The sequence below is a fragment of the Capsicum annuum genome, chromosome 1 (assembly GCF_002878395.1).
Source record: "Capsicum annuum cultivar UCD-10X-F1 chromosome 1, UCD10Xv1.1, whole genome shotgun sequence".
Taxonomy (NCBI): Eukaryota; Viridiplantae; Streptophyta; class Magnoliopsida; order Solanales; family Solanaceae; genus Capsicum; species Capsicum annuum.
This window is the reverse complement of record NC_061111.1, coordinates 242,013,298-242,035,454: the sequence shown is the minus strand read 5'-3', so window position 1 is coordinate 242,035,454 and position 22,157 is coordinate 242,013,298. Positions and strand designations below refer to the sequence as shown.

Below are 22,157 nucleotides of genomic sequence, written 5' to 3'. Positions count from 1 at the left end.
TTATAAAAATTTTGGGCTCATAGGGTGTTAGTGTAGTAGGAGCGCACAACTTGGTTAAGGGTAAAAGGGAAGCTCATTATCCACTAAGCTTCAGATGGTGTTCCATTGATGCTCGAGGATTTTGGTGTCAGTTGAAGTCGTTATAATGTATACGTATTGAATATAGTAGCAAAAAAAAATGGTATGACTCAAAACCAGGGGAACTACAGTGCACAAGATATGGCAACCCTTATAATAGAACAAATGATGATCATACCTTAGAGACAAATTAAACAGGACCAATATCTCTTTTCCCCCTATTTCTTTTGCTTTTCTTCTATTGGAACAAGAAAAAATAAAATTCTAGGTCTGTTGAAGGCTATGCCACCTGTAGGCCGCCTTGAAGTTCTCACCTTACCAACAAGTCGAGAGCTAATCTTCAAGCTCTATGAAACAAAACTTTTTTATGTCCATGAAGTTCAGAATATGGACCAAATAGATTCTTGTGTTACTTCAGAAAAACAAAAAATACAATCATGTCTCAAGGATAAAGTATTTCATTTCTTCTTTTCCTAAGCTTCCTATATGTTTGCTATGTTAATTAAAGTAAATTGTATTTGCCTTCAGTTTTACTTATTCTATTTGCCTTCTTTTTTACTACTTTTTACTTTGCTCTCAAAATTCTTATATAAATAATGAAGAAAAAAATCAGTTTAATAATAATCTTTAAGAGCATCATATATAATTCTTTACCTTAAGAATTATTCAATGGAAATACTTTATTAATGCTGTAGGTGGCTTTGTTGTTGAGGTGAGAAAGTTTGTATCTAAATGCATCTATCCTAAGGTTGAAAATATTGTCCGTTTCTCTTCAAAAATTGAAAATCTAAGGAAGGAAATGGAGAAGATAACAAAGTCTAAGAGCTGATATCAAAGGAAAGGTGGAAGTAGCTGAGGGAGAAGGCTATAAACCAAAACCAGATGTTATCAAGTGGATCGAAGACGTTCGCGAGCTGGAGGAAAAATGGGAATCTATGCCAGAAATCATTGCAGCGGCTAAGACGCTTTCATATAAATGCTGTCCACAATGCAGCCTTCACTCAGAAATCTCCACGCAATCACAGAACATCCGAGATCAACTGTGCAGGTTATAGCGGCTGGAGAAAACTTGGGATCCAATTTAGTGGTAAAAAATTACCAGATGAAAAAAGTTGAGTTCATACCCGGACCATCAATAGAAGGCCAATCTGCAGCAACAAGGAATCTCAACAAAATCCAACGAATATTGGATTATAAAACAAAATTGAGTGACCATTTGAGACACTGTCTCCTCATTTTCTTAAAATCATTTTCCTTCATATCGAACACATCTTTCTTGTTAAATAATTTGAGCATGCATTTAATCCAAAACATTAAAGCTATTAAATCCTTTTGAAAATAAGAAAAAAAAAAGGGATCAATCGAAATTATTTCTAAAAAAAGGATGCTAGAGGACAATATTAAAGCATTGAAAAATCTGAAAGTTTATTAGCACATTACCTGAGAAAATGCAACGGAAGCAACTTTAACTATGATCAGTGGAAGCAATTCTCTAAATTTGACTTGAAGTTGTCGTCATCCCACTCCAGTTCCCTCCACCACATTGGTGATCCTCTCATCTAAAGAAGTTGATCCAACACAGATGCCCTTCATATTTAACATTTCAATGCTAGCAAATTTGAGGAAAAATCCCTGGCAAATGATCTCCTTCAAATAAGCTTCAGGCAGATTCAATAGCCTCAGATTTGTCAATTTCTCAATTCCTTGGGGCAGATAATTTAATGATGTCTTATCACAATCGACCAAACGTAAATTGCAAAGATTACCAATAGGTGGTAACTCATTCAAATTGGAGGAATTTTTTAGTATTAGAGCACGCAGTTGATATAAACAATTGATGGAAGAAGGCGATGCTCTAATACTTGTTTGGCTCAAATTCAGAACTATTAGGGCTGGAAATGCCAAAAAGAATTCATGGGGAATTTCCCAAAGGTGATGATTACCTTGCAATAGTAAAGTTGTTGTCTCTGGGCATTTCATGAAGTTATCAGGTAGATGAGAGATATTGCTGCTTGCGAAAGATATTTTTTTGACAGATGCAGATACTTTAATATGTGATATCTCAGTCAATCCAATTCCAGCTTGAAAAACAGGATTGTGTTCATCCCCAAAGTAATTAGCTATCCATCTAGTAACATCACGAACCTCATCGTTTATCTTTGCAGAATCCATCCCATGGGATTCTAGCAAGCAGGCATCCTTTAATCTCTCGATCATTGTGATTCCCCTATTGTACGCTTCTTCATATGTGTCATGTTCACCAAGGAACTCCTCTACCCACTAGCAATGTATGATATCATCTGTTGAAATAGCCGATGGATATAAGGAGCAATACAAGAAACATCTTTGAATGTCACCTCTCTTCTTGTTCACATGTTGTCTTCTTTGCTCCGAGGATGATTCAATATCCTGAGATCCAAAAGAATCAAAATTCCACTTGATTACCTTGTAAACCGTATCTTCTACAACTTTGCTATGAGGTTCGGACATTCTAAGTGATTTCAAAGCATCTTCCCAGAGCTCGAACCTTGTCTGCCCTCTCATGGATGATCCAATAACAATGATTGCTAAAGGTAAACCATCACACTCTCTTGCAATTTCCTTTGCCAATGGATGATTCTGTGCCAGGTTGACAATATCTCCCACATTTTTGGCAAACAGTTGCCAAGATTCATCCTCGTCCAATGTGTATACCTTCATTTTGACATCTGTTTTCATTTGTCTACAATCACTCAAAAAACGAGAAGTTATAATTACCTTGCTTCTTGCGGCACACCTAAATCATCCAAGTTTATAGGTTCCCAAACATCATCTAGTATGAGAAGAAAACTCGTTTCTTTCTCAAGCCTTTCACAATTTTGCTTGAAATGCTTCGATCACTTCCCTCGCTATCCATCTTTATGTTTAATCTGCTGGCAATTTGTGCTTGAACCCTTCTTATGTCTATCGGCGGTTTGGGCACGGTGACCCATATCACAACACCAAAAGATAGTTTACGACTTAGCACACCGGTCTTTAGGAGCTCATTGTTCAGATTAGTCACCAATGTTGTTTTCCCAACTCCTCCTGCTCCCCACACACCTATGATTAATACCTGAAAGGATTCAAATACTTTAAAAAAATAATTTACATTCACACAGGTGAAAGATGCAACAATAATAATCATATAAAAGAAATTAGAAAATTTGAGAAACAAGGACTTAAGAGGCTTTGATCACTCAGTATATATTATGTAGTAAAAAAGGGCAATCCGGTGCACTGAAGCTCCCACTATATGCAGGTTCCTAGGAAGGGCCCACCACAAGGGTGTGTGGTACAGTATATATTATGTTGTGATATTGTATGAATAGAATATTGTATACATTTGTAACAACTGTTTATAGAATATTTTACATTTTTTTTTTGGGAAAATGCTCTATTACCACCTTGAACTTCTATTAACCTTGGACTAATTAAAACTGTATTTTTGACAACCTTAGTGTCTACGTGGCACACACGTGTGCCTACGTGGATCCTTCAGTGTGTTGTGCCACATAGACACTAAGGTTGTCAAACATACGGTTTAAATTAGTCAAGTAATAGGACCTTCCTAAAGTTTGGGTGTGTCTCAGCCTTTTTGTGTATAGTTCAAGGTGGTAATAGAGCATTTTCTCTTTTTTTTTTTTTCAATCCGACCAACTCAAATTTCTCTAAATAATCCCAAATTTTATATATGAGTTCCTCTAAATGTTTCTAGTCTCTTTATATATTATTCACTTGAAATATTTCATGTTTACAGTACGTCGAATTTTAAAATCAAGCTTTGAAAAAGGAAGAAAAGAAGCGAGGACTCATTTGTATCATCCATTATAAGTTTGGCTCATCTATATTAGCACCTTTAAAAATTTGACTCATCTATGTCACTATTATTACAAAAAGGTTGATTCGCGTTATTAGTTTGCAATGGTGGTTTTGCAAAATTATTTTTTACACATGGACACTTATTAGAAGTACACGTCACCCAATCCAAATCAATCAATATTACTTGAACCAAAATAAAAATTGAACCCATTAAATTAAAACTCGACAAAATTAATGGGTCTGAATTTTATTTTTACTTTTAATGAGCTCAATTTTTACTTTTAATGAGCTCAATTTTTATTTTAACAGTGTGGGTCAAATGTTATTTTAGTGAATCTGATTTTTAATTTTGATTTTAAATAAGATAAAATGTTCTATTTCCACCTTGAACTTTACACGAAAAGGCTGAGATATACCTGAACTTTAGGAGAGTCCTATTACCCCTGGACTAATTAAAACCATATTTTTGACAACGTTCACAACACACCGAAGGGTCCACGTAGGCACACGTGTGTGTCAAGTAGGCAGTAAAGTTGTCAAAAATACAATTTTAATCAGTACAGGGGATAATAGGACCCTCCTGTCGAAGCCTTTTTGTGTATACCTTTAAATAATGCTACTAATTGATTTAGATTTGGTGACGAGGACCTCTGATAAGATGCACATGGACAAATGGTGTTGTAAAGTCATCGTTACAAAATAATGACACGAATGAAACTTTCTGTAATAGCAGTGACATAGATGAACCAAATTTTCAAAAGGTTGACATAAATGAGCCAAACTTATAACAATAACATAGATGAACCATTTTTAATTGTTCGATGACATATTTGAGCCTTTAATTTATTTCTCATTTTACCCTTTATGAAATAATTTATAACAACAAAAAATTTATGGCTTATTTTAAATCAAGTTTCAAAAGTCTATTTTTCTTTTAAATTCCGTGCCAATTAAATACATTCATAGAAATTGGGACCGCAGGAGAATTATTTAACAAAATCATAATTTGACATGTAAATGCAACGCATGTATGAAAAACTGGTTTGTGTTAAATACATGTGAGGCATGTAATACTAAGGTATTACATTAATCTATAATTAATATCCATAAGAAAGGAGGTAGCGCCACCCATTTATAATAGGAAAAAACAAATCTACTTTTGTGAAAAGAACATTTAGACTATAAAATCTAATTAGACAGGAGTTAATGAAATTACCAGCTATCAATTCATAAAATATTTAGCATTAAATCTTGGATTAATTCCAACATTACCTTATCTTCTTCCAATAGTCATAGGAGTTTGTTGAGATACCTTGTAGCTGTTAACTGGTCTTCAATCAATGGTCCCGGGATGAACTCAACTTTTTTCACCAGGTATTTTTCTACCACCAAATTGGATCTAAAGCTTTCAGCGACCTGTTTAAGACCGCAAAGTTGATCTCGGATATTTTGTGCTTGGGTGGAAACTTCCGAGCGAAGGCTGCATTTTGGACAACATTTATATGTGAGCGTCTTTGCTGCATAAATGCTTTCTTGCATAGCTTCCCATTCATTCTCCAGCTTCTGAACATCTTCGATCCATTTGACAACATCTGTTTTTGGTTTATAGCCTTCTCCCTCAACTACTTTCACCTTTCCTTCGATATCATCTCTAGACTTTGTTATCTTCTCCATTTCCTCCCTTAGATTTTCAATTTTTGTCGAGACACGGATAATATTTTCATTCTTAGGATAGATGCATTTAGCTACAAACTTTCCCACCTCAACAACAAAGCCACCTACAGTATTAAAAAATATATCCATTGAATAATTCTTAAGGTAAAGAAAAAAAATGTGATTTGATTACAGTATTATATAGTACGTGACACCTTGGAGCAATATGAGGACATTAATCAGCTGCTTGCAGTTCAACAACAGGATCACTCTTTGGCTATAGTATCTAATGCTCTGCCAATTAGGTCCTATAGCTTGTCATCTCTAACCAAGGTCCTGCATGACACAATACTAATCAGATTCAAGAGAAAAAGCTTTATGAGAATAAAGAACACAGTGAGAAGCGTATTGAAGATAAGGAAGAAAGGGATAGTAATCTGATTATGGATCAAGCTTTGAAAAATGCAGATGTGTCCCCAAAAGCTCAAGCCAAAAGCAAAAAAGGTAAGAGAAAAGGAAGTGAAAGTTTGCGACCATCTAGGATTCCATCAAAAAGGGGTGTGAAACCTAACTCTAAATATGTTTGAAACACTTGTTTGGAACATTAGGTCTGTCAAATCACAATAGGCACTATGCTAATTATAATCAAAATGGGAAGATTTGGGTTTTTATTAAGGATGGATAATGTGGAGGTGCTAATTAATTCAGACCAACAGATATCCTTGAAGTAAGAATTTCTGGAAAGTGGTAAATTTTTTATTGTCACTTTGGTATATACCAAGTGTGATGCTTTAGAAAGAGTGGATTTATGGGATGATATATACTATTTATCTAATAATATGAGACATCCATGGCTGGTGGGAGGTGATTTCAATGTTATTTTGAATGAAGAGGAGAAATTGGTGGACTTCCTGTTCATTTCTCGGAATATGAAGATTTTACTTTTTGCCTTAATTCTTGTGAATTATTTGACATTCACTTCAAGAGTAGCCCCTATATTTGGTGGAATGGTAGGGCTGATGAACAATGCATATTCAAGAGACTTGACAGAATGGCTAGCAACCAAGAGTTTCAAAATTGTTTTGGTATGTTAGAAGTTGAACATCTGTCAAGAACTGGTTCTAATCATGCACCCCTTCTTCTCTCTTGTGGGGGCGCATGCTCTACAGACATCTAGACCTTTTAAATTTCTCAAGTTCTGGACTGAAAAAGAGGAGTTTATGAAAGTGGTTAGAGAAAATTGAATAGCTAGCGCAAATGCTGACATATTTATTCAATTTAAATAGAAGATGAAAAAAACAAAGTTGGCTCTGTCTAATTGGAGTAGAGCTTGTTTTGGTGATATTTTTAAGCAATTGGTTATCTTGGAGGACATCATGAGAAATAAAGAGAAATTATTTGAAGAATTTCCTACTTGTTCAAACAGGGTTGTTCTTCAAGAGACACAAGCAAAAATGAAGCAATATTTGCATTATGAAGAGGAATATTGGAGATAAAAAGCAAGGATTGAATGGTTTTCTGAAGGTAATAGAAATACAAAATTTTTCCACAATCTTGTAAATGGTAGGAGGAAGAGGCTGGCTATTAACAGAATCCAAAAAGCTAATGGTGAAAGGGTTGAGGGTAATAAACTGGTGGCAAAGGAGGCCCTCTTATTCTTTGAAAATCAATTTTCAGCATCAGTGGACTTAGCTCATCTGATATGAATCTTCTTCAGTGGATTCCAGAGATTATTATCGATAATGATAAAAGTAAGTTAAATTCTTGTCCATCCATGGATGAAGTGAAGAAAGTGGCATTTGAATTAAATGGGGATAGTGCTAGCGGTCCGGATGGTCTTAATGGACTCTTTTTTCAGAAGTGTTGGGACATAGTTGCTGCTGATGTGTTTGAGATAGTGAGATCATTCTTCTCAGGTTATACTTTACCTAAGTCAATTACTCATACTAATTTGGTTTTACTGCCTAAGAAGGAAAGAGTATCTTCCTTCACAGACATGAGACCTATTAGTTTGAGTAACTTCTTGAATAAGGTAATTTCTAGAATTATTCATAAGAGGATTGAGGAATTCCTTACTTTAATTATATCTCAAAACTAATCTGGTTTTGTTAAAGGGAGAAACATTTCAGAGAATGTTTTACTTGCTCAGGAGATAATCACTGATATAAAGAAAAAAAGGCAAGTCTGCCAATGTAGTAATTAAGAGCTTGATATGGCCAAAGCATATGAGAATGTCTTGACAATTTTTATTAAAAGTTCTTCAGAAGATGGGTTTTAACAGCTGTTTTGTGGATAGGATTTGGAGATTGTTGTCCAACCATTGGTACTCAGTGTTGATTAATGGACAGGCTTCAAAAAATTTTCCACTCTAGTAGGGGTGTGAAACAAGGGGATCCTCTTTCTCCAGCCTCGTTCATTATTACTGTAGAGGCACTATCTAGAGGCTTGAATTCTCTATTCCTTAATGATGATTTCAAAGGTTACGGTATGCCAAAATGGAGCTCTTCTCTTAACCATCTAGCCTTATGCTGATAACACAATTATTTTCTCCTCTGGTGATAAACTATCTTTGCATATGATTATGAACATATTGGGGGACACTGAAAGACGACCTGGCCAGAAAATCAACAAGGACAAGAGTTTCTTTTATGGGTATCATAAGACCAATGGCACAATCAGCCAACAGGTTGAGGAGATTACTGGTTTTAATAAAGGAAAATTTCCTTTTACTTATTTGGGGTGTCCTATTGGTCATGCAAGGAAGAGGAAGTCTCATTTCTCAGATCTCATCAACAAGGTGAAGAACAAACTTCAAGCCTGAAAGGGAAAGCTTCTATCTTATGGTGGTAAGGCTATACTGATTAATAATGTCTTACAAAATCTTCCTATTTATTTACTATCAGCTATCAGTCCTCCTAAATGTGTTATTCATGATCTTCATAAGTTGTTTGCAAGGTTTTTCTGGAGTAACAATGAAGGGTGTAGGTACAAACATTGGGTTTCTCGGACCATGATGTGTTTTCCAAAGGAAGAAGGCGGCCTTGGCTTTAGATCATTGTTTGATGTATCTAAAGCACTATTTGCTAAGTTATGGTGGAATTTCAGGACTACAAAATCCATGTGGACCAATTTTATGTGGAATAAATACTGCAAGAGGTTAGGCCTCAACTAGTAGTTGGAAGGGAGGTTCACACCTCTGGAAATACATGCTTGAAGCTAGGGAAGATTTTGGTGGGAACCTAAATGTGGGCATTCAAGTGGATGGTATAATAATTGGACAAAATTGGGTGCTTTACATTATGTGATTCCCCTATCTTATCACTAGATGTTTCTATAGAGGAGGTTAATGAACTCATGGAAAATGGAACCTGGAATATTGGTAGAATACATGAATTATTCCCTCAAGAAATAACTGATCAAATCCACAATGATATTCACTGTTTGGAGATTACTGAAGAATGGGATAGGCCTTGGTGGATGATATTCACTGTTTGGAAAATTTACTGTTACCAGTGCTTGGGAGGAAGTGAGACAAAAAAATGAAACATATACTTTGTCCCCTTACGTCTAGATTAAAGGAATTCCTTTAAAGGTGTCTTTTTTTCTTTGGAGATTGTTGAAACAAAGGGTCCCAATTGGTGAAATTCTTGTTAAAATAAAGTTATTAGAGGAAGCTTGGTGCCACTGTTGCAACATTTCTCGGCCTGAAATCATTAATCATGTCTTCATTTCATCACTTTTTGCTAAAAAGGTTTGGCAGACATGTGCCGAGGCAGTTGGATTTCAAATTTCTGGTTTTAAGTTGGAGGTTGTTTTGGATAAATGGTGGAAGTTGGATTCTTCTCCAAAGCTAAAGCCAATTCTACAAGCAATGCCTGCTCTTATTATTTGGCAATTGTGGAAAAGAGGAAATGCCCATAAGCATGGAGAAAAGATGTCCTTTCATAAGACTATAGGAGAGATTAATAGATAAGTATGTCTCATGACTAGGTGTAGATATCCATGGATGTCTAATATTCCGTATCACTGGCCTAATCTTGTAAAGTTCTTAGAGGAATACACTCCGGCTATTGTAACTAAGATTGTTCTATGGAGAGTGCCGGAGGCAGGTTACTACAAGTGTAATACTAATAGGGTAGCAAAAGGGAATCCGGAACCTAGCTCTAGTGGATTTTGTGTCAGAGATACTTGAGGAAACTTCCTTTATGCAGAATCTATTAGGCTGCCTGATGGTTCTAATCTACTGGCTAAAGCAAAAGCCCTGAAAGCTGGTTTAGAACTTTGTATTAATAGACATTTTATTCCAGTAATTATAATTATGGAGACTGATTCCTTAATCATGAAGAATGTGTTATACGGCATTTGGGAGATTCCTTGGTCTATTGCTATGGAAGTGAAGAGCTTTAATCAATTAAGAAGTAGAGGTGGAGTGATGGTGGAGCATGTGTACAGAGAAGGGAATCAACTTGCTGATTATTTTGCTAACCCGGGTGTTCATTTTGTAGGTACCAAAAGTTTTAATCATTTTTAGGAGGTTCCATCAGAGGGAAGAAGGATTATTAACATGGAAAAAAGGCAGATTCCTAATCTTCGAATACGGAGATGTCAAAACAGGCACAAACACAAAGGCACGCATAGACAACCATTCTAATGCAATCATAGTAGCACCACAAACAAGGAATACAATTGCAACGTCAGATGCAGAATTTTCACATAATTCATTTCGGAATAACATCATTGACGACCACAACCAATTATCAGCTCAAGACCCAGTTTATATTTGAGAAATGTAGTGATTCAAGTTAAATTAGGTTCTCAAGCATACCTGCTAATGATTGATGCTCATAGTCTTTGAGGAATAAGGAATTAACTATGAAATCTTCTTCTAAACAGTGGTATTAGCTTCATTTGAAGCTCAATCTGTTGGAGAAGACAATTAGTTGATAACTCAAAATTTAAAGACTTAACAACTCCTAATTCCTGTGATTTTGGGTTAAATATTTACCTTCTAAAATAGCATCCTAATGGAAATATTTCCGAGAGACGAAGAAGACTTCTATGGGACTAGATTTGATGGCACCTGTGAGACATGTTGGTGTCTTATGTGAAATCCATCCAAGCTTTTTGAACTCTATTTCCATGACAGATCCTGTAACTAGGGGTAGCTATACGCCCGGGATCATTCAAATTGGACGTCATTGAAGCTAGGCTCATCTCCATTCTCGATTTGCCATCCATCGGAGAGGAAGATCAGTTCCTTAACCTTTCCTTTTTTGAGAATTTGGGACTTTCCCCTTCTGTTTTTTCCTGAACATTGTTGCCTATTTTTGTAGTGGGCTAGGCTATTTTGGGCCTAATCTTTGGGCTTCTTAGGCACCTGCGGCCTATTAAGCATTTGTGTATGTAAACATGTCTTTATTAATTTAATATTTTTGGTGGCTTTGCCACCTTTTGAAAAAAAAATAAAAAAAATATGATGCTCGCAAAGATGATTATTAAACTGATTTTTTCTTCATTGTTTATAGAAGAATTTTGAGAGCAAAGTAAAAAGTAGCAAAAACGAAGGCAAATAGAATAAGTAAAACTTAAGGCAAATACAATTTATTTTAATTGACAAAACAAACATATAAAAAGGAAAAGAAGAAATGCAATACTTTATTCTTGAGACATGATTGTATTTTTTGTTTTTCTGAAGTAACACAAGAATTTCTTTGGTCCATATTCTGAACTTCATGGACATAAAAAGTTTTGTATCATAGAGCTTGAAGATTTGCTCTCGGTTTGTTATTAAAGTGTGAACTTCAAGCTTGACTACGGGTGGCATAGCTTTCAACAGACCTAAATTTTGTTTTTTCTTGTTCCAATAACAGAAAAGCAAAAGAAAGAGGGGGGAAAGGAGATATTGGTCCTGTTTAATTTGTCTCTAAAGTATGATCATCATTTGTTCTATTATAAGTGTTGCCATAACTTGTGCACTGGAGTTTCCCTGGTTTTGAGTCATACCATTTTGTTGCTACTATATTCAATATGTACGCATTATATTGAGCTTCCCCTTTACCCTTAACCAAGTTGTGCGCTACTACCACACTAAAGCCCTATGAGCCCAAAATTGTCATAATTCATATGAATATATGCACACCTAGTAGCAAATTTTATATATGGTTCTATTTATGGATTTCAAATTACTAGAAATGAAGAACGCTTCAAAGACAATATTTAGCTAATTAAAGATAAAGACCAAAGACATAAAGAATCTCTTAAAGTTGGTTTTAACTTTTTCATACTTCAATTGATCCTTGTATCTATTACACACTTCAAGTATTCAATCCCACACAAAAAATGTACCTATCACAGCGAGCTAGTTTGATTGGGAACAAGTTATTCCGACACTAGTTATTCCAAGATTGTTGGACAAATCTTGAGAGATGTTATCTATGATTTTATCCAACTAAACATAGGATAAACTCATCCTAAAATTAATCTCAGTATTAATCATCCCTTATTCCTTGTCCCAAACGAGAAAGTGAAGCTCGTGATTTTCAAGCATGTTGACATGGAAAAGGGGACCAAGTAGTTTCTTCTTTCTTCTGTATTCAAATTTGGAAACTAGTCGATGCACTGACGATGAACAATAAAGCTTCCCCAGTCAAGTAATGAAAATGAAAAACTGTACCATTTATCTGATATGCAAAAGTGTCCTGAAAAGTTCCTTTTGCTGAGCTTGTAGCATCCATCATAAGGAGATGATTTTTAAACTTTGTAGTGCTTTCTATTTCTTTCAGAACTACAATAAGAATCTATTTATTCTGCAAAAGCACATGAGAGATAAAAATAGTCAACAGAAGATTAATTAACATCTCCTGATTTGGTTCTTAAGAAATAAATTTTGGTTGATGAAATTCATATTATGTGACAGCAGATTGAATGAGATTTGATACCAAGTGATTGGTTCTTTCCTTATTTGAGTCATGAAGCATAGCCGCCCTTCCAGTTGTTCTATGAGTGTCAAAGACTGATACGGTTCTTTTCAACAAGTATTTGAATATGAAGCCATACGTCAAAGACTGATTTCGTTCTTTGAGTTAGGCAGGCCATCGTTTCATTCAGATCTGATATGCTCTTCCAGTTGGATAGATTAACTTAAGGCAGAGATAAATTTGAAAGGACTTAAATCATAGCTAACATTTAATGTAAGTATTTAAAAAATTTCTCAGTTTCTGTCATTTCGTTTGGACTAGAGCAGACGACTTTATGCTATCTTACGCTAATTCAAATCAGAAATGGAACCAAAGATTTGAATCTGATTGGTTCAACATCTAAAGTTTGCGTTTCAGAGAAGACAAACATAATGACATAATTCTATTAAAAAAGTTTAGAATGAAATGATCAAAACAGAAATTTTAAAAACACAAGCATTTCTGCAATGGAAGAAATATAGTCCCTCCGTTTAAAAATGAACGACCCCTTCCCTTTTCTTGACAACACTTTAATTTCAGCTTTCCATGTGGAAAATTTAAGATCACTCGATTAAAGGGAACGATTAAAGTCTCTTGCTGGCAACACTCCTTTTCTTCTTTTCCTTCCTATACATTAATGTCAATTAAATAGTTGGAAAAATAAAGGTTGCCTAAAGTACTTTTATTAAAATAAAATAAAAGGAATCATTCTTCTCCTATCTGAACAAGAATGAAGAGGCTCCACAACAACTGTTAATAACTAAATGAAGATTTTCTTGGAATTCTGCTTTAATAAAGAAGGAAAATAAAATATAAAGTTCCTGTGCAAATTATTTATCTATCACTTCATCACAGGTTAAATTCTTCTTCTTTTTTAATCTCAACCATCCGATATGCACAGTGTTTTCTACTTGGAGTTACTCCATTAAGGAACTCGAGCCAGAGATCTCTAGTTTATAGTGCAAAAGAATGGTTATCGAAAGTTTATAGTAGTTCTAAAAGGAATCATTCTTCTCCCTTCTGAGCAAGATTGAAGAGGCTCCACAACAATAATATAAAACTGATTAATGATTTCCTTAAGTTGTGCCTTAAACAAAGAAGTATTCAGTTTAGCTTTAATTGATAATCTTTGAGAGCATCATTAGTATTCTGATTAGAAGCACTTTTTTCTTTCTTTGCTTCAACAGTTTTTCGATGGAAATACTTTATTAATGCTGTAGGTGGCTTTGTTGTTGAGGTGGGATAGTTTGTTTCTAAATGCATCTATCCTAAGATTGACAATATTGTCTGTTTCTCATCAAAAACTGAAATTGTGAGGAAAGAAATGGAGAAGCTAACAAAGTTTAGAGATGAGATCAAAGAGAAGGTGGAAGGAGCCGAGGAGAAGGCTATAAGCCAAAACCATATGTTATCCAGTGGATCGAAGATGTTCACAAGCTGTCGAAAGAATGGGAATCAATGGAAGAACTCATTGCGGCAGCTAAGACGCTTTCATATAAATGTTGTCCAAAATGCAGCCTTCGCTTAGAAATTCCACTCAATCACAGAGCATCCGAGATCAACTATGCAGGCTTATATAGAGGTCGGAGAAAACTTTGGATCCAATTTGGTGGTAGAAAATTAACAACAACTACAACAAACCCAGTGTATTCCCACCTGGTGGGGTCTGGGGGGGTAGGATGTACGCAGTCCATACCTCTACCTCTGAAGAAGTAGAAAGACTGTTTCCGATAGACCCCCGGCTCAAGACACGCGGTACCACACAAACACATAGTAAAGCACAGCACAAGGTTACAAGATTACATAACATAAATATGGCACCCATAAGTAATCTAAAACAAAGGAAAACACACAGATTCATAATAAAACATGGGACACGGACTCCTAACAGGAATAAACCCCCACCACGTAGTTCCCTACACTAGCGACTCAGGCTGGCCCTAGTCCTCTGCCCTGATTCGCGTCCTCCAGACCTTCCTATCTAGGGTCATGTCCTCGGTGAGCTGTAACTGCTCCATGTCTCGCCTAATCACCTCACCCCAGTACTTCTTCGGCCTACCCCTACCCCGCTTAAAACCATCCAACGCTAGCCTCTCACACCTACGGACCGGGGCATCCATGCCCCTCCTCTTCACGTGTCTGAACCATCTCAATCGGGCTTCCCGCATCTTGCACTCCACCGGTGTCACACCAACCTTCTCCCGGATGTTCTCATTCCGAACTCTATCCCCTCTAGTCAGCCCACACATCCAGCGCAACATCCGCATTTCTGCCACCCTCATCTTTTGGATGTGGGAGTTCTTCACTGGCCAACACTCCGCTCCATACAACATGGCCGGACGGACTACCACCCTGTAGAATTTGCCTTTAAGCTTAGGCGGCACCTTCTTATCACACAGCACCCCCGACGCGAGCTTCCACTTCATCCATCCCGCCCCAATACGGTGCGAGACATCCTCGTCAATCTCACCGTTACTCTGGATCACGGACCCGAGATACTTGAAACTCTCCCTCTTACCTACCTCCTGTGATTCCAGCTTCACTACTACCTCATTCTCCCGCCTCACGTCATTAAACTTGCATTCCACATACTCTGTCTTGCTTCTGCTCACCCTGAACCCTTTTGACTCAAGGGTTTGCCTCCACACCTCTAATTTGTCACTCACACCCCCTCGAGTCTCATCTATCAGAACTACATCGTCTGCAAAAAGCATACACCACGGCACCTCCCCTTGAATACGCCGCGTCAACACATCCATCACCACTGCAAACAAAAAGGGACTAAGAGTAGATCCCTGATGCAACCCTGTCCGGACCGTGAAATGTTCTGAGTCTCCTCCCGCCGTCTTCACCTTAGTTTTCGCTCCATCATACATATCCTTGATTGCTCTGATATATGCCAGCGGTACTCAACCAGATGAAAAAAGTTGAGTTCATACCCGGAACATCAATAGAAGGCCAATCTGCAGCAACAAGGAATCTCAACATACTCCTACGACTTTTGGAAGATGATGAGGTAATGTTGAAACTAATCCAAGATTTAATTCTAAATATTTTATGATTTGATAGTTGTTAATTTCACTAATTCATTCTAATCAGATTTTATAGTCCAAATGTTTTTCAGTCTAAATGATGTTTTTTCCTATTACAAATATGGTGTTGCTATCGAGGTTAAATTGAGATTGATGTCTCGACCAGTTTTTGGTCAAGCCGTGATTGACATCTGGTACTTGATCCAGCAAAACAACTAGACTATTCTAACCTATATTTTAATATCACATAACCAACGTGCAGTTAACATAAACAACTTAACCTTTTGATCAATTACTCTACTCCAAATAATTCCTTAAATATAAGGGGCGTGCACAAGACATAGATTTCCTGCCGATCCCCAAAACAAATGATGGATAAATGAATATTAAAACTGTCTTACTAAATGAAAATAAACTTCACTATCAAGAGAGGAACTCACCAAATCAACTTTTGGAATAAAGCGGCATACATAGTAGTTTGCTCCTCTATGAAACTTGTGTCTACATTGACATATATTCCACAAAGAGAGCATCCGTTGCCACTAGCAGTACTTAGTGAGTCTCAACATTCTCCTTAGTTAAGTCAGAACAAGATTTTGAATTAAAACGTGTGTGATTGAGGAAAAAGAGAGGAAACAAGTCATAATTTAACACAAAATTAATTATCGTACAACTGTGAAGCAGAAAAACAATCACCAAAATTTGTAGCTTAGATCACTAATTCTTTCTTTTAGGTTGTTCAATAGACTGACTTTTCTTATGCCCAATTGTGGTGATTTAATAGGGTATCTTGTAGTCCTTTAAACTACTCCTTAATCGTTTGTACCTCGTTATGCCAGTATTAGCAATCATTTGTACGGTCTCTCGTAACCAGTGTTTTGGAATGTGTGAAGAGGAAAAATGCAATGGGTGCTCGCTCACTGAAGCAAGTTGGGTTAAGCGGAGTATATATAATATTTTCAACCGAAGCATTATTTCATTCTAAATTAAAAAATATTAAATTTGGGAGGATAAATAACCAAGAACTAAATAGCAATAATATTAATTTAACAAACTTTAAGCCCGTTATTTTCTGAAATTATGAGCCTAGAAACTTACCAGGCGTTATAATTAATTTCACAAATTTGAGATCAAGAAATTATGACTAAATGATCAAAGCCTCCTACATCTTTGTTTCTCTAGTTTTCTAGCTTTCTTCTATGTGACCATTGTTGCATCTTTCACTTGTGGGTAAGGTATTTTCTTAGGGTATTTGAATCCTTTCAGGTAAGCATCATTGGTGTGTGGGGTACCGGAGGAGTTAGGAAAACTACATTGGTGAAGAATCTGAACAATGAGCTCCTAAAGAATGTGTCATGTTTCAAACTGTCTTTTAGTGTTGTGGTATGGGTTACAGTGCCCAAACTGCCAATAGACATAAGAAAGATTCAAGCACAAATTGCCAGTAGATTAAACCTACAGGTAGATAACGAGGCAAGTGTGGAAAGCATAGCCAACAAAATTTATCAAAGGCTCAAGAAAGAAACGAGTTTTCTTCTCATACTAAATGATGTTTGGGAAGCTATAAATTTGGATCATATAGGTGTGCCCCAACCTGAATATCCAGCCATAAGCAAGGTAATTTTAACTTCTCATTTTTTGGGTGTTTGTAAGCAAATGAAAACAAACACAAAAATGAACATATCAACACTTAAAGAGGATGAATCTTGGCTACTGTTTGTCAAAAATGCGAGACATGTTGCCAATCTAGAGTATATTCAACCATTGGCAAAGGAAATTGCAAGAGAGTGTGGTGGTTTACCTCTAGCCATCACTGTTATTGGATCATCTATGAGAGGGAGGACAAGGGTTGAACTCTGGGAAGATGCTTTGAAATCACTTAGAATGTCCGAACCTCATAACAAAGATGTAGAGAAAAAAGTTTACATGGTCATCAAGTGGAGTTTTGATTCTTTAGAATCTCAGGATATTGAATCATCCCCAGAGCAAAGAAGCAAACACGTGAACAAAAAGAGAGGTGACATTCAAAGTTGTTTCTTATATTGCTTCTTATATCCAGCGACTATTCCGATAGATGATCTCATACATTGCTGGTGGGCAGAGGGGATCCTCGGTGAACATGACACATATGAACAAGCCTACGACAGGGGAATCACATTTATTGAGACTCTAAAAGATGCCTGCTTGCTAGAAGCCGATAAGATAGAGATTGTGACAGCGCACGTTATGGATTGTGTGAAGATGCATGACATGGTCCTGTGATGTTGCTAAATGGATAGCTAGTACCTTTGGGGACGAACACAGTTCTGTTTTTCAAGCTGGAATTGGGTTGACTGAGATATCACATGTTAAAATATCAGCTTCTGTTAAGTGAATATCTTTTTAAAGCAATGAAATTGAATGTCTACCTGATAGCTTCACGAAATGTCCAAAGACGACATCTTTACTTTTGCAAGACAATGAACCCCTTGAGAAAATGCCCCAGGAATTCTTTTTGGCATTTCCAACTCTAAGAGTTTTGAATATGAGTCTAACTAGTATTAGAAACTGCCTTCTTCTATCAATAGTTTATGTCAACTACGTGCTCTAATACTACAAAGTTGCTTTGAGTTGAAAGAGTTGCCACCTGTTGCTAATCTTCACAATTTGCAAGTGCTTGATTGTTATAATACAGTGTTACCTTGTCTGCCGCAAGGAATGGACAAGTTAACAAATTTGAGACTATTAGATATGCTTGTTGCTGATGCTGATTTGAAGATCATCAACAAAGGATTTTTCCTCAAATTGCCTAGCATTAAAATGTTAAATCTATCGCATAGCTCTTTTGGAGCGACTTCTTTTGATGAGATATCATCTCTACGCAGTCTGCCTTATCTTTCTATTAAAGTGGATAGCTCATCATTTTTCAATAGAGATTACACCTGGATGACTAGATTGAAAGGATTTCTCATTGAAGTTGGTAAAACTTTAATTTATGTGCCATACAACGTCAATAAGGGCGATAAATGTCTACAAGTGTGAAATTTTCAGTAATGGAGAGCTCTCAGGCATATTGCAGTTTGCTTCAGATTTGTACTTGAACGAATGCATGGGTCTCAGGAAGTTTATTGCATACAACACTTTTAATGGATTAAAATTACTTAACATACAAAGCTATTCTTGTTCTTACGGATCAGTGGAAGGAGGAAGTGGACAATTTGACTTTTTGCCAAATATGGAATGTCTCGACCTCCATTTCGTAAAAAATTTAAAGCGTGTTTCTGATTCGGTCAATATTTGGTCTAAGATTTTTAAATTACGCCAACTGGATATCTCTGAATGTCCAAGTTTAACATGTCTTTTCAATGATGGTGGAGCTTGTTCTGTGCCCAAGCACTTGGAAGAAATTACAATTAGATATTGTAGAGATCTGGTAGAGTTGTATGTGCAATGCAGCTCAAGTGATCAGGATACACTTGTCAACTCAGAAATTCCAAGGGTCTGGAAGTTAAGGTTGTACTAGTTACCTGAACTAAGAACTGTAATACCCCTAAAATCCAAACTAACTTCAGCGCCATGTTCCAAGCCCACATGTAGTGAAATATAACTCTTTGATAATTTCATGAGTTAGTTTGAGGTATATCTAGGTCTCAAATAACTCCCAACTGTTAGACGGATCTGAGTGATCCTTACTGATTGAATTTCATATGAGAATAATGCCTTAATAAATTTCAAATGAGCATATCTTTTGCTCCACTCAGAATTTCCTAGCTCAAAGCCCACCAAGTTGTGAGAAATTGAATTAGCTTTCCAACGATATAAAATTCGCCCAAATTTGATACCCGGGTGAAGAGTTAGAGCCATTTTCATAAAATAGTGTGCCAACTAGCACATCAACGCGTTGCGCCAAGGGTCCAAATGGCAATTGGCAAAAAACAGTAAAACAACGCGATTTTACCGCGTCGCGGTGAACTTCCAGGTCCCAACCAGTGGGAGACCGCGATTCCACCAGGTTACACCACTAGCCAATTTCCCAGTTGTCATATTCCAGTGTGTCAATGCGATGCCGCGTCACACCGCTGGGAAAAATGAGAATTGTCCCTTATCCAGTGGCCCAGCGTGATTGCACCGCATCGCCCCGAAGCCAAAAATTGAGATTTCAGTTTCCATCCCCGAGTTTTTAAATTTGTTTAGGGGTATTTGGGTCTTTTAACACGACCCTAATCAGCCTAAAATACGAGATTTAACTCCTAAGTGACCTAAATAATCACCATTTATTCAATTCCTCACAAAATTAAAGATCCTCTTCTCAAGAACAAAAACCCTAGCTCTCAAATTCAAGACCAAATCTCAAGAACTCACCATCAATCCTCTCAAATTCATAAACCCAGGTATGTTAGATGTTCATCCATGGGTCCCTTTCACCCATGAATCTCCATGAACCTTGATTCTACTCTATGTTCAAATAAAACTATTGTTGTTTTCAAAACTCACATGTTCTAATATTATTATTTATTGAATTGAATCACGATTTAGTGTCATAGATGTTGAATTCATGCTATTACTACAAGTTCCATATTATTCCCATGAATTGCTTAGACTATGAACATCATGTGATAAAATGCCTACAAGAATATATGTTTAATAAAAGCCTTCATGCTATGTCCTCCAAGCTTTAGTGTTGTTTTACTATTTTTGCTTTTGAGTCCTAGGGGTTATGAATACCATAAAACTTAGCTATTTATCTAGTGTTAGTACATTATAGAATAGTCTCAAAACATACTATAAGAATTATCAGGACAGTCAGTTATCATAATCAGTTAGGCTCAGAACAGTCTAGTTTTCCAGTGTCATTCAGTTAAGAGTAGGATTTAGTACAGAGCAAGTGCAGGGATGATGGCTTCCCCATCAGATAGGCAGAGTCATTAGTAGCAGTCCTTGTACACTAGAAATATGTAGCCAGCGTAGGATATGAGAAGTCACCCATCGGTTTAGGCTTGACTATCTCGTGGGGGTCACCCGTCAGTTTAGGCTTGACACTCTTAGTCCTTCGGGACAGTACCTTAGTATGGTGGATCCACCCAACCAATGTTAGTACCCATGGCACGGTATTAATACCCTTCCAACTGGGGTTATAGGTTGGACCCCAATTAGCTCAGATTGGGGCATCTCAGTTAGATGATACCTCCTACAGTCTTAGTCCAGTAATCAGTTCAGACACTCAGTTTCAGTGTTGTTTGACCAAACAATACAGATAATAGTTATTTCAACATTTCAGTTTACAAATTTTATTTAGTTTATGTTATATGCTTGGTAATGCATCCCTAGTATCTACAGATTTTATGTATCTTTAACATTTATAGTTTTCATGCATCCCCAGTAATTATAGACTCCATGTATTCTTAGTATCTACAGATTTTATACACTTTATTCTGTAACTTATGTTATACATATATATTTAGACGATTACTTATCCATGTTCATGAAACCATGCATATTAGCCTACCTTATTTAGCATATTAGTAGATTCAAAGTACTGATCACATACACTTTCTTTTGTGCTATGATGTATTATATTATGGGTTTAGATGTCCAGTTCTCGGATCACACATAGACTTCTCAAATCCTCAGCAGTAGCAGTGGTGAGTCCTCATATTTTGAGGATAGATTATTCTATTTCATGCTTTTAGTTTAGCAGTTAGTTGGAGTTAGTTGGGTCCTGTCCCATCAACTCATATTCAGTCAAGTTTAGAGGCTTTCAGACAGATTAGTTAGTTATTTAGTTTATCATTATTTTATCAGATTCAGACGGTTATTTCTCCAGATTCATATTCTAGTATTGATTTAGTGATAAAACCTTATGGCTAATCAATTGTTTTTTTTTGCATTTATTATGTTATTATTCAGTGCTCACAGTAGATACTAGCTCATGTGTTAGCTTGTGGTCCCTTGGGACTGTAAGAACTATGTAACGCCCAGGGTGTACTCTCGGGGCATTACAAACTTGGTATCAGAGCCTAAGGTTTTAAAATATCTTAGAAAGTCTGAAATTCGCATCAAGTAAAGCCTCATTCATGGGTGTATTACACGCCACAGTTATGGACAAGAGGCTACAAGGTGTTTAGGAAATGTTTCTCTTCTTTCAGTATTCACATCGTGCGACTGAGCATGAGCTCGTGTTAAACTATCTGTATAATTTTTTTCTTCCTTCTATTTATAGAACATGCCTCCCAAAAAGAGTAACAAAAGAGGAACAGGAAACCAGCTAGCACCTCCGCCCGTCTAGGAAGATCCTCTGGACGAGCATGTCTCTCACGCAGAATTCAGAGCTATATTTACTACTTTAGAAAATTCTATAGCAGCTTAGAATAAATGACCAGATGCTGTTCAGGTCAACCTAGTGGCTAATAATGCTGCAACTAGGATTTGGGATTTTATCTGAATCAACCCTCCTTCATTCATGGGATCCAAATTTGAAGAGGATCCACATGAATTCTTAGATATGGTTAAAAAAAATAATAGATATTATGGAGGTGACATCTAGTAAGAGTGTAGAGTTAGCTGTATATCAATTGTAGAATGTAACCCATACTTGGTTTAAGCTGTAGAAGGTAGATAA

At 36.5% G+C, this 22,157-nt stretch overlaps 1 pseudogene; it reads left to right on the top strand.

Moving 5' to 3' along the window:
- The first annotated feature begins 893 nt into the window (after nt 1-893).
- LOC107862444 lies at nt 894-19,061 on the top strand (annotated as a pseudogene).
- Nucleotides 19,062-22,157: the final 3,096 nt, after the last annotated feature.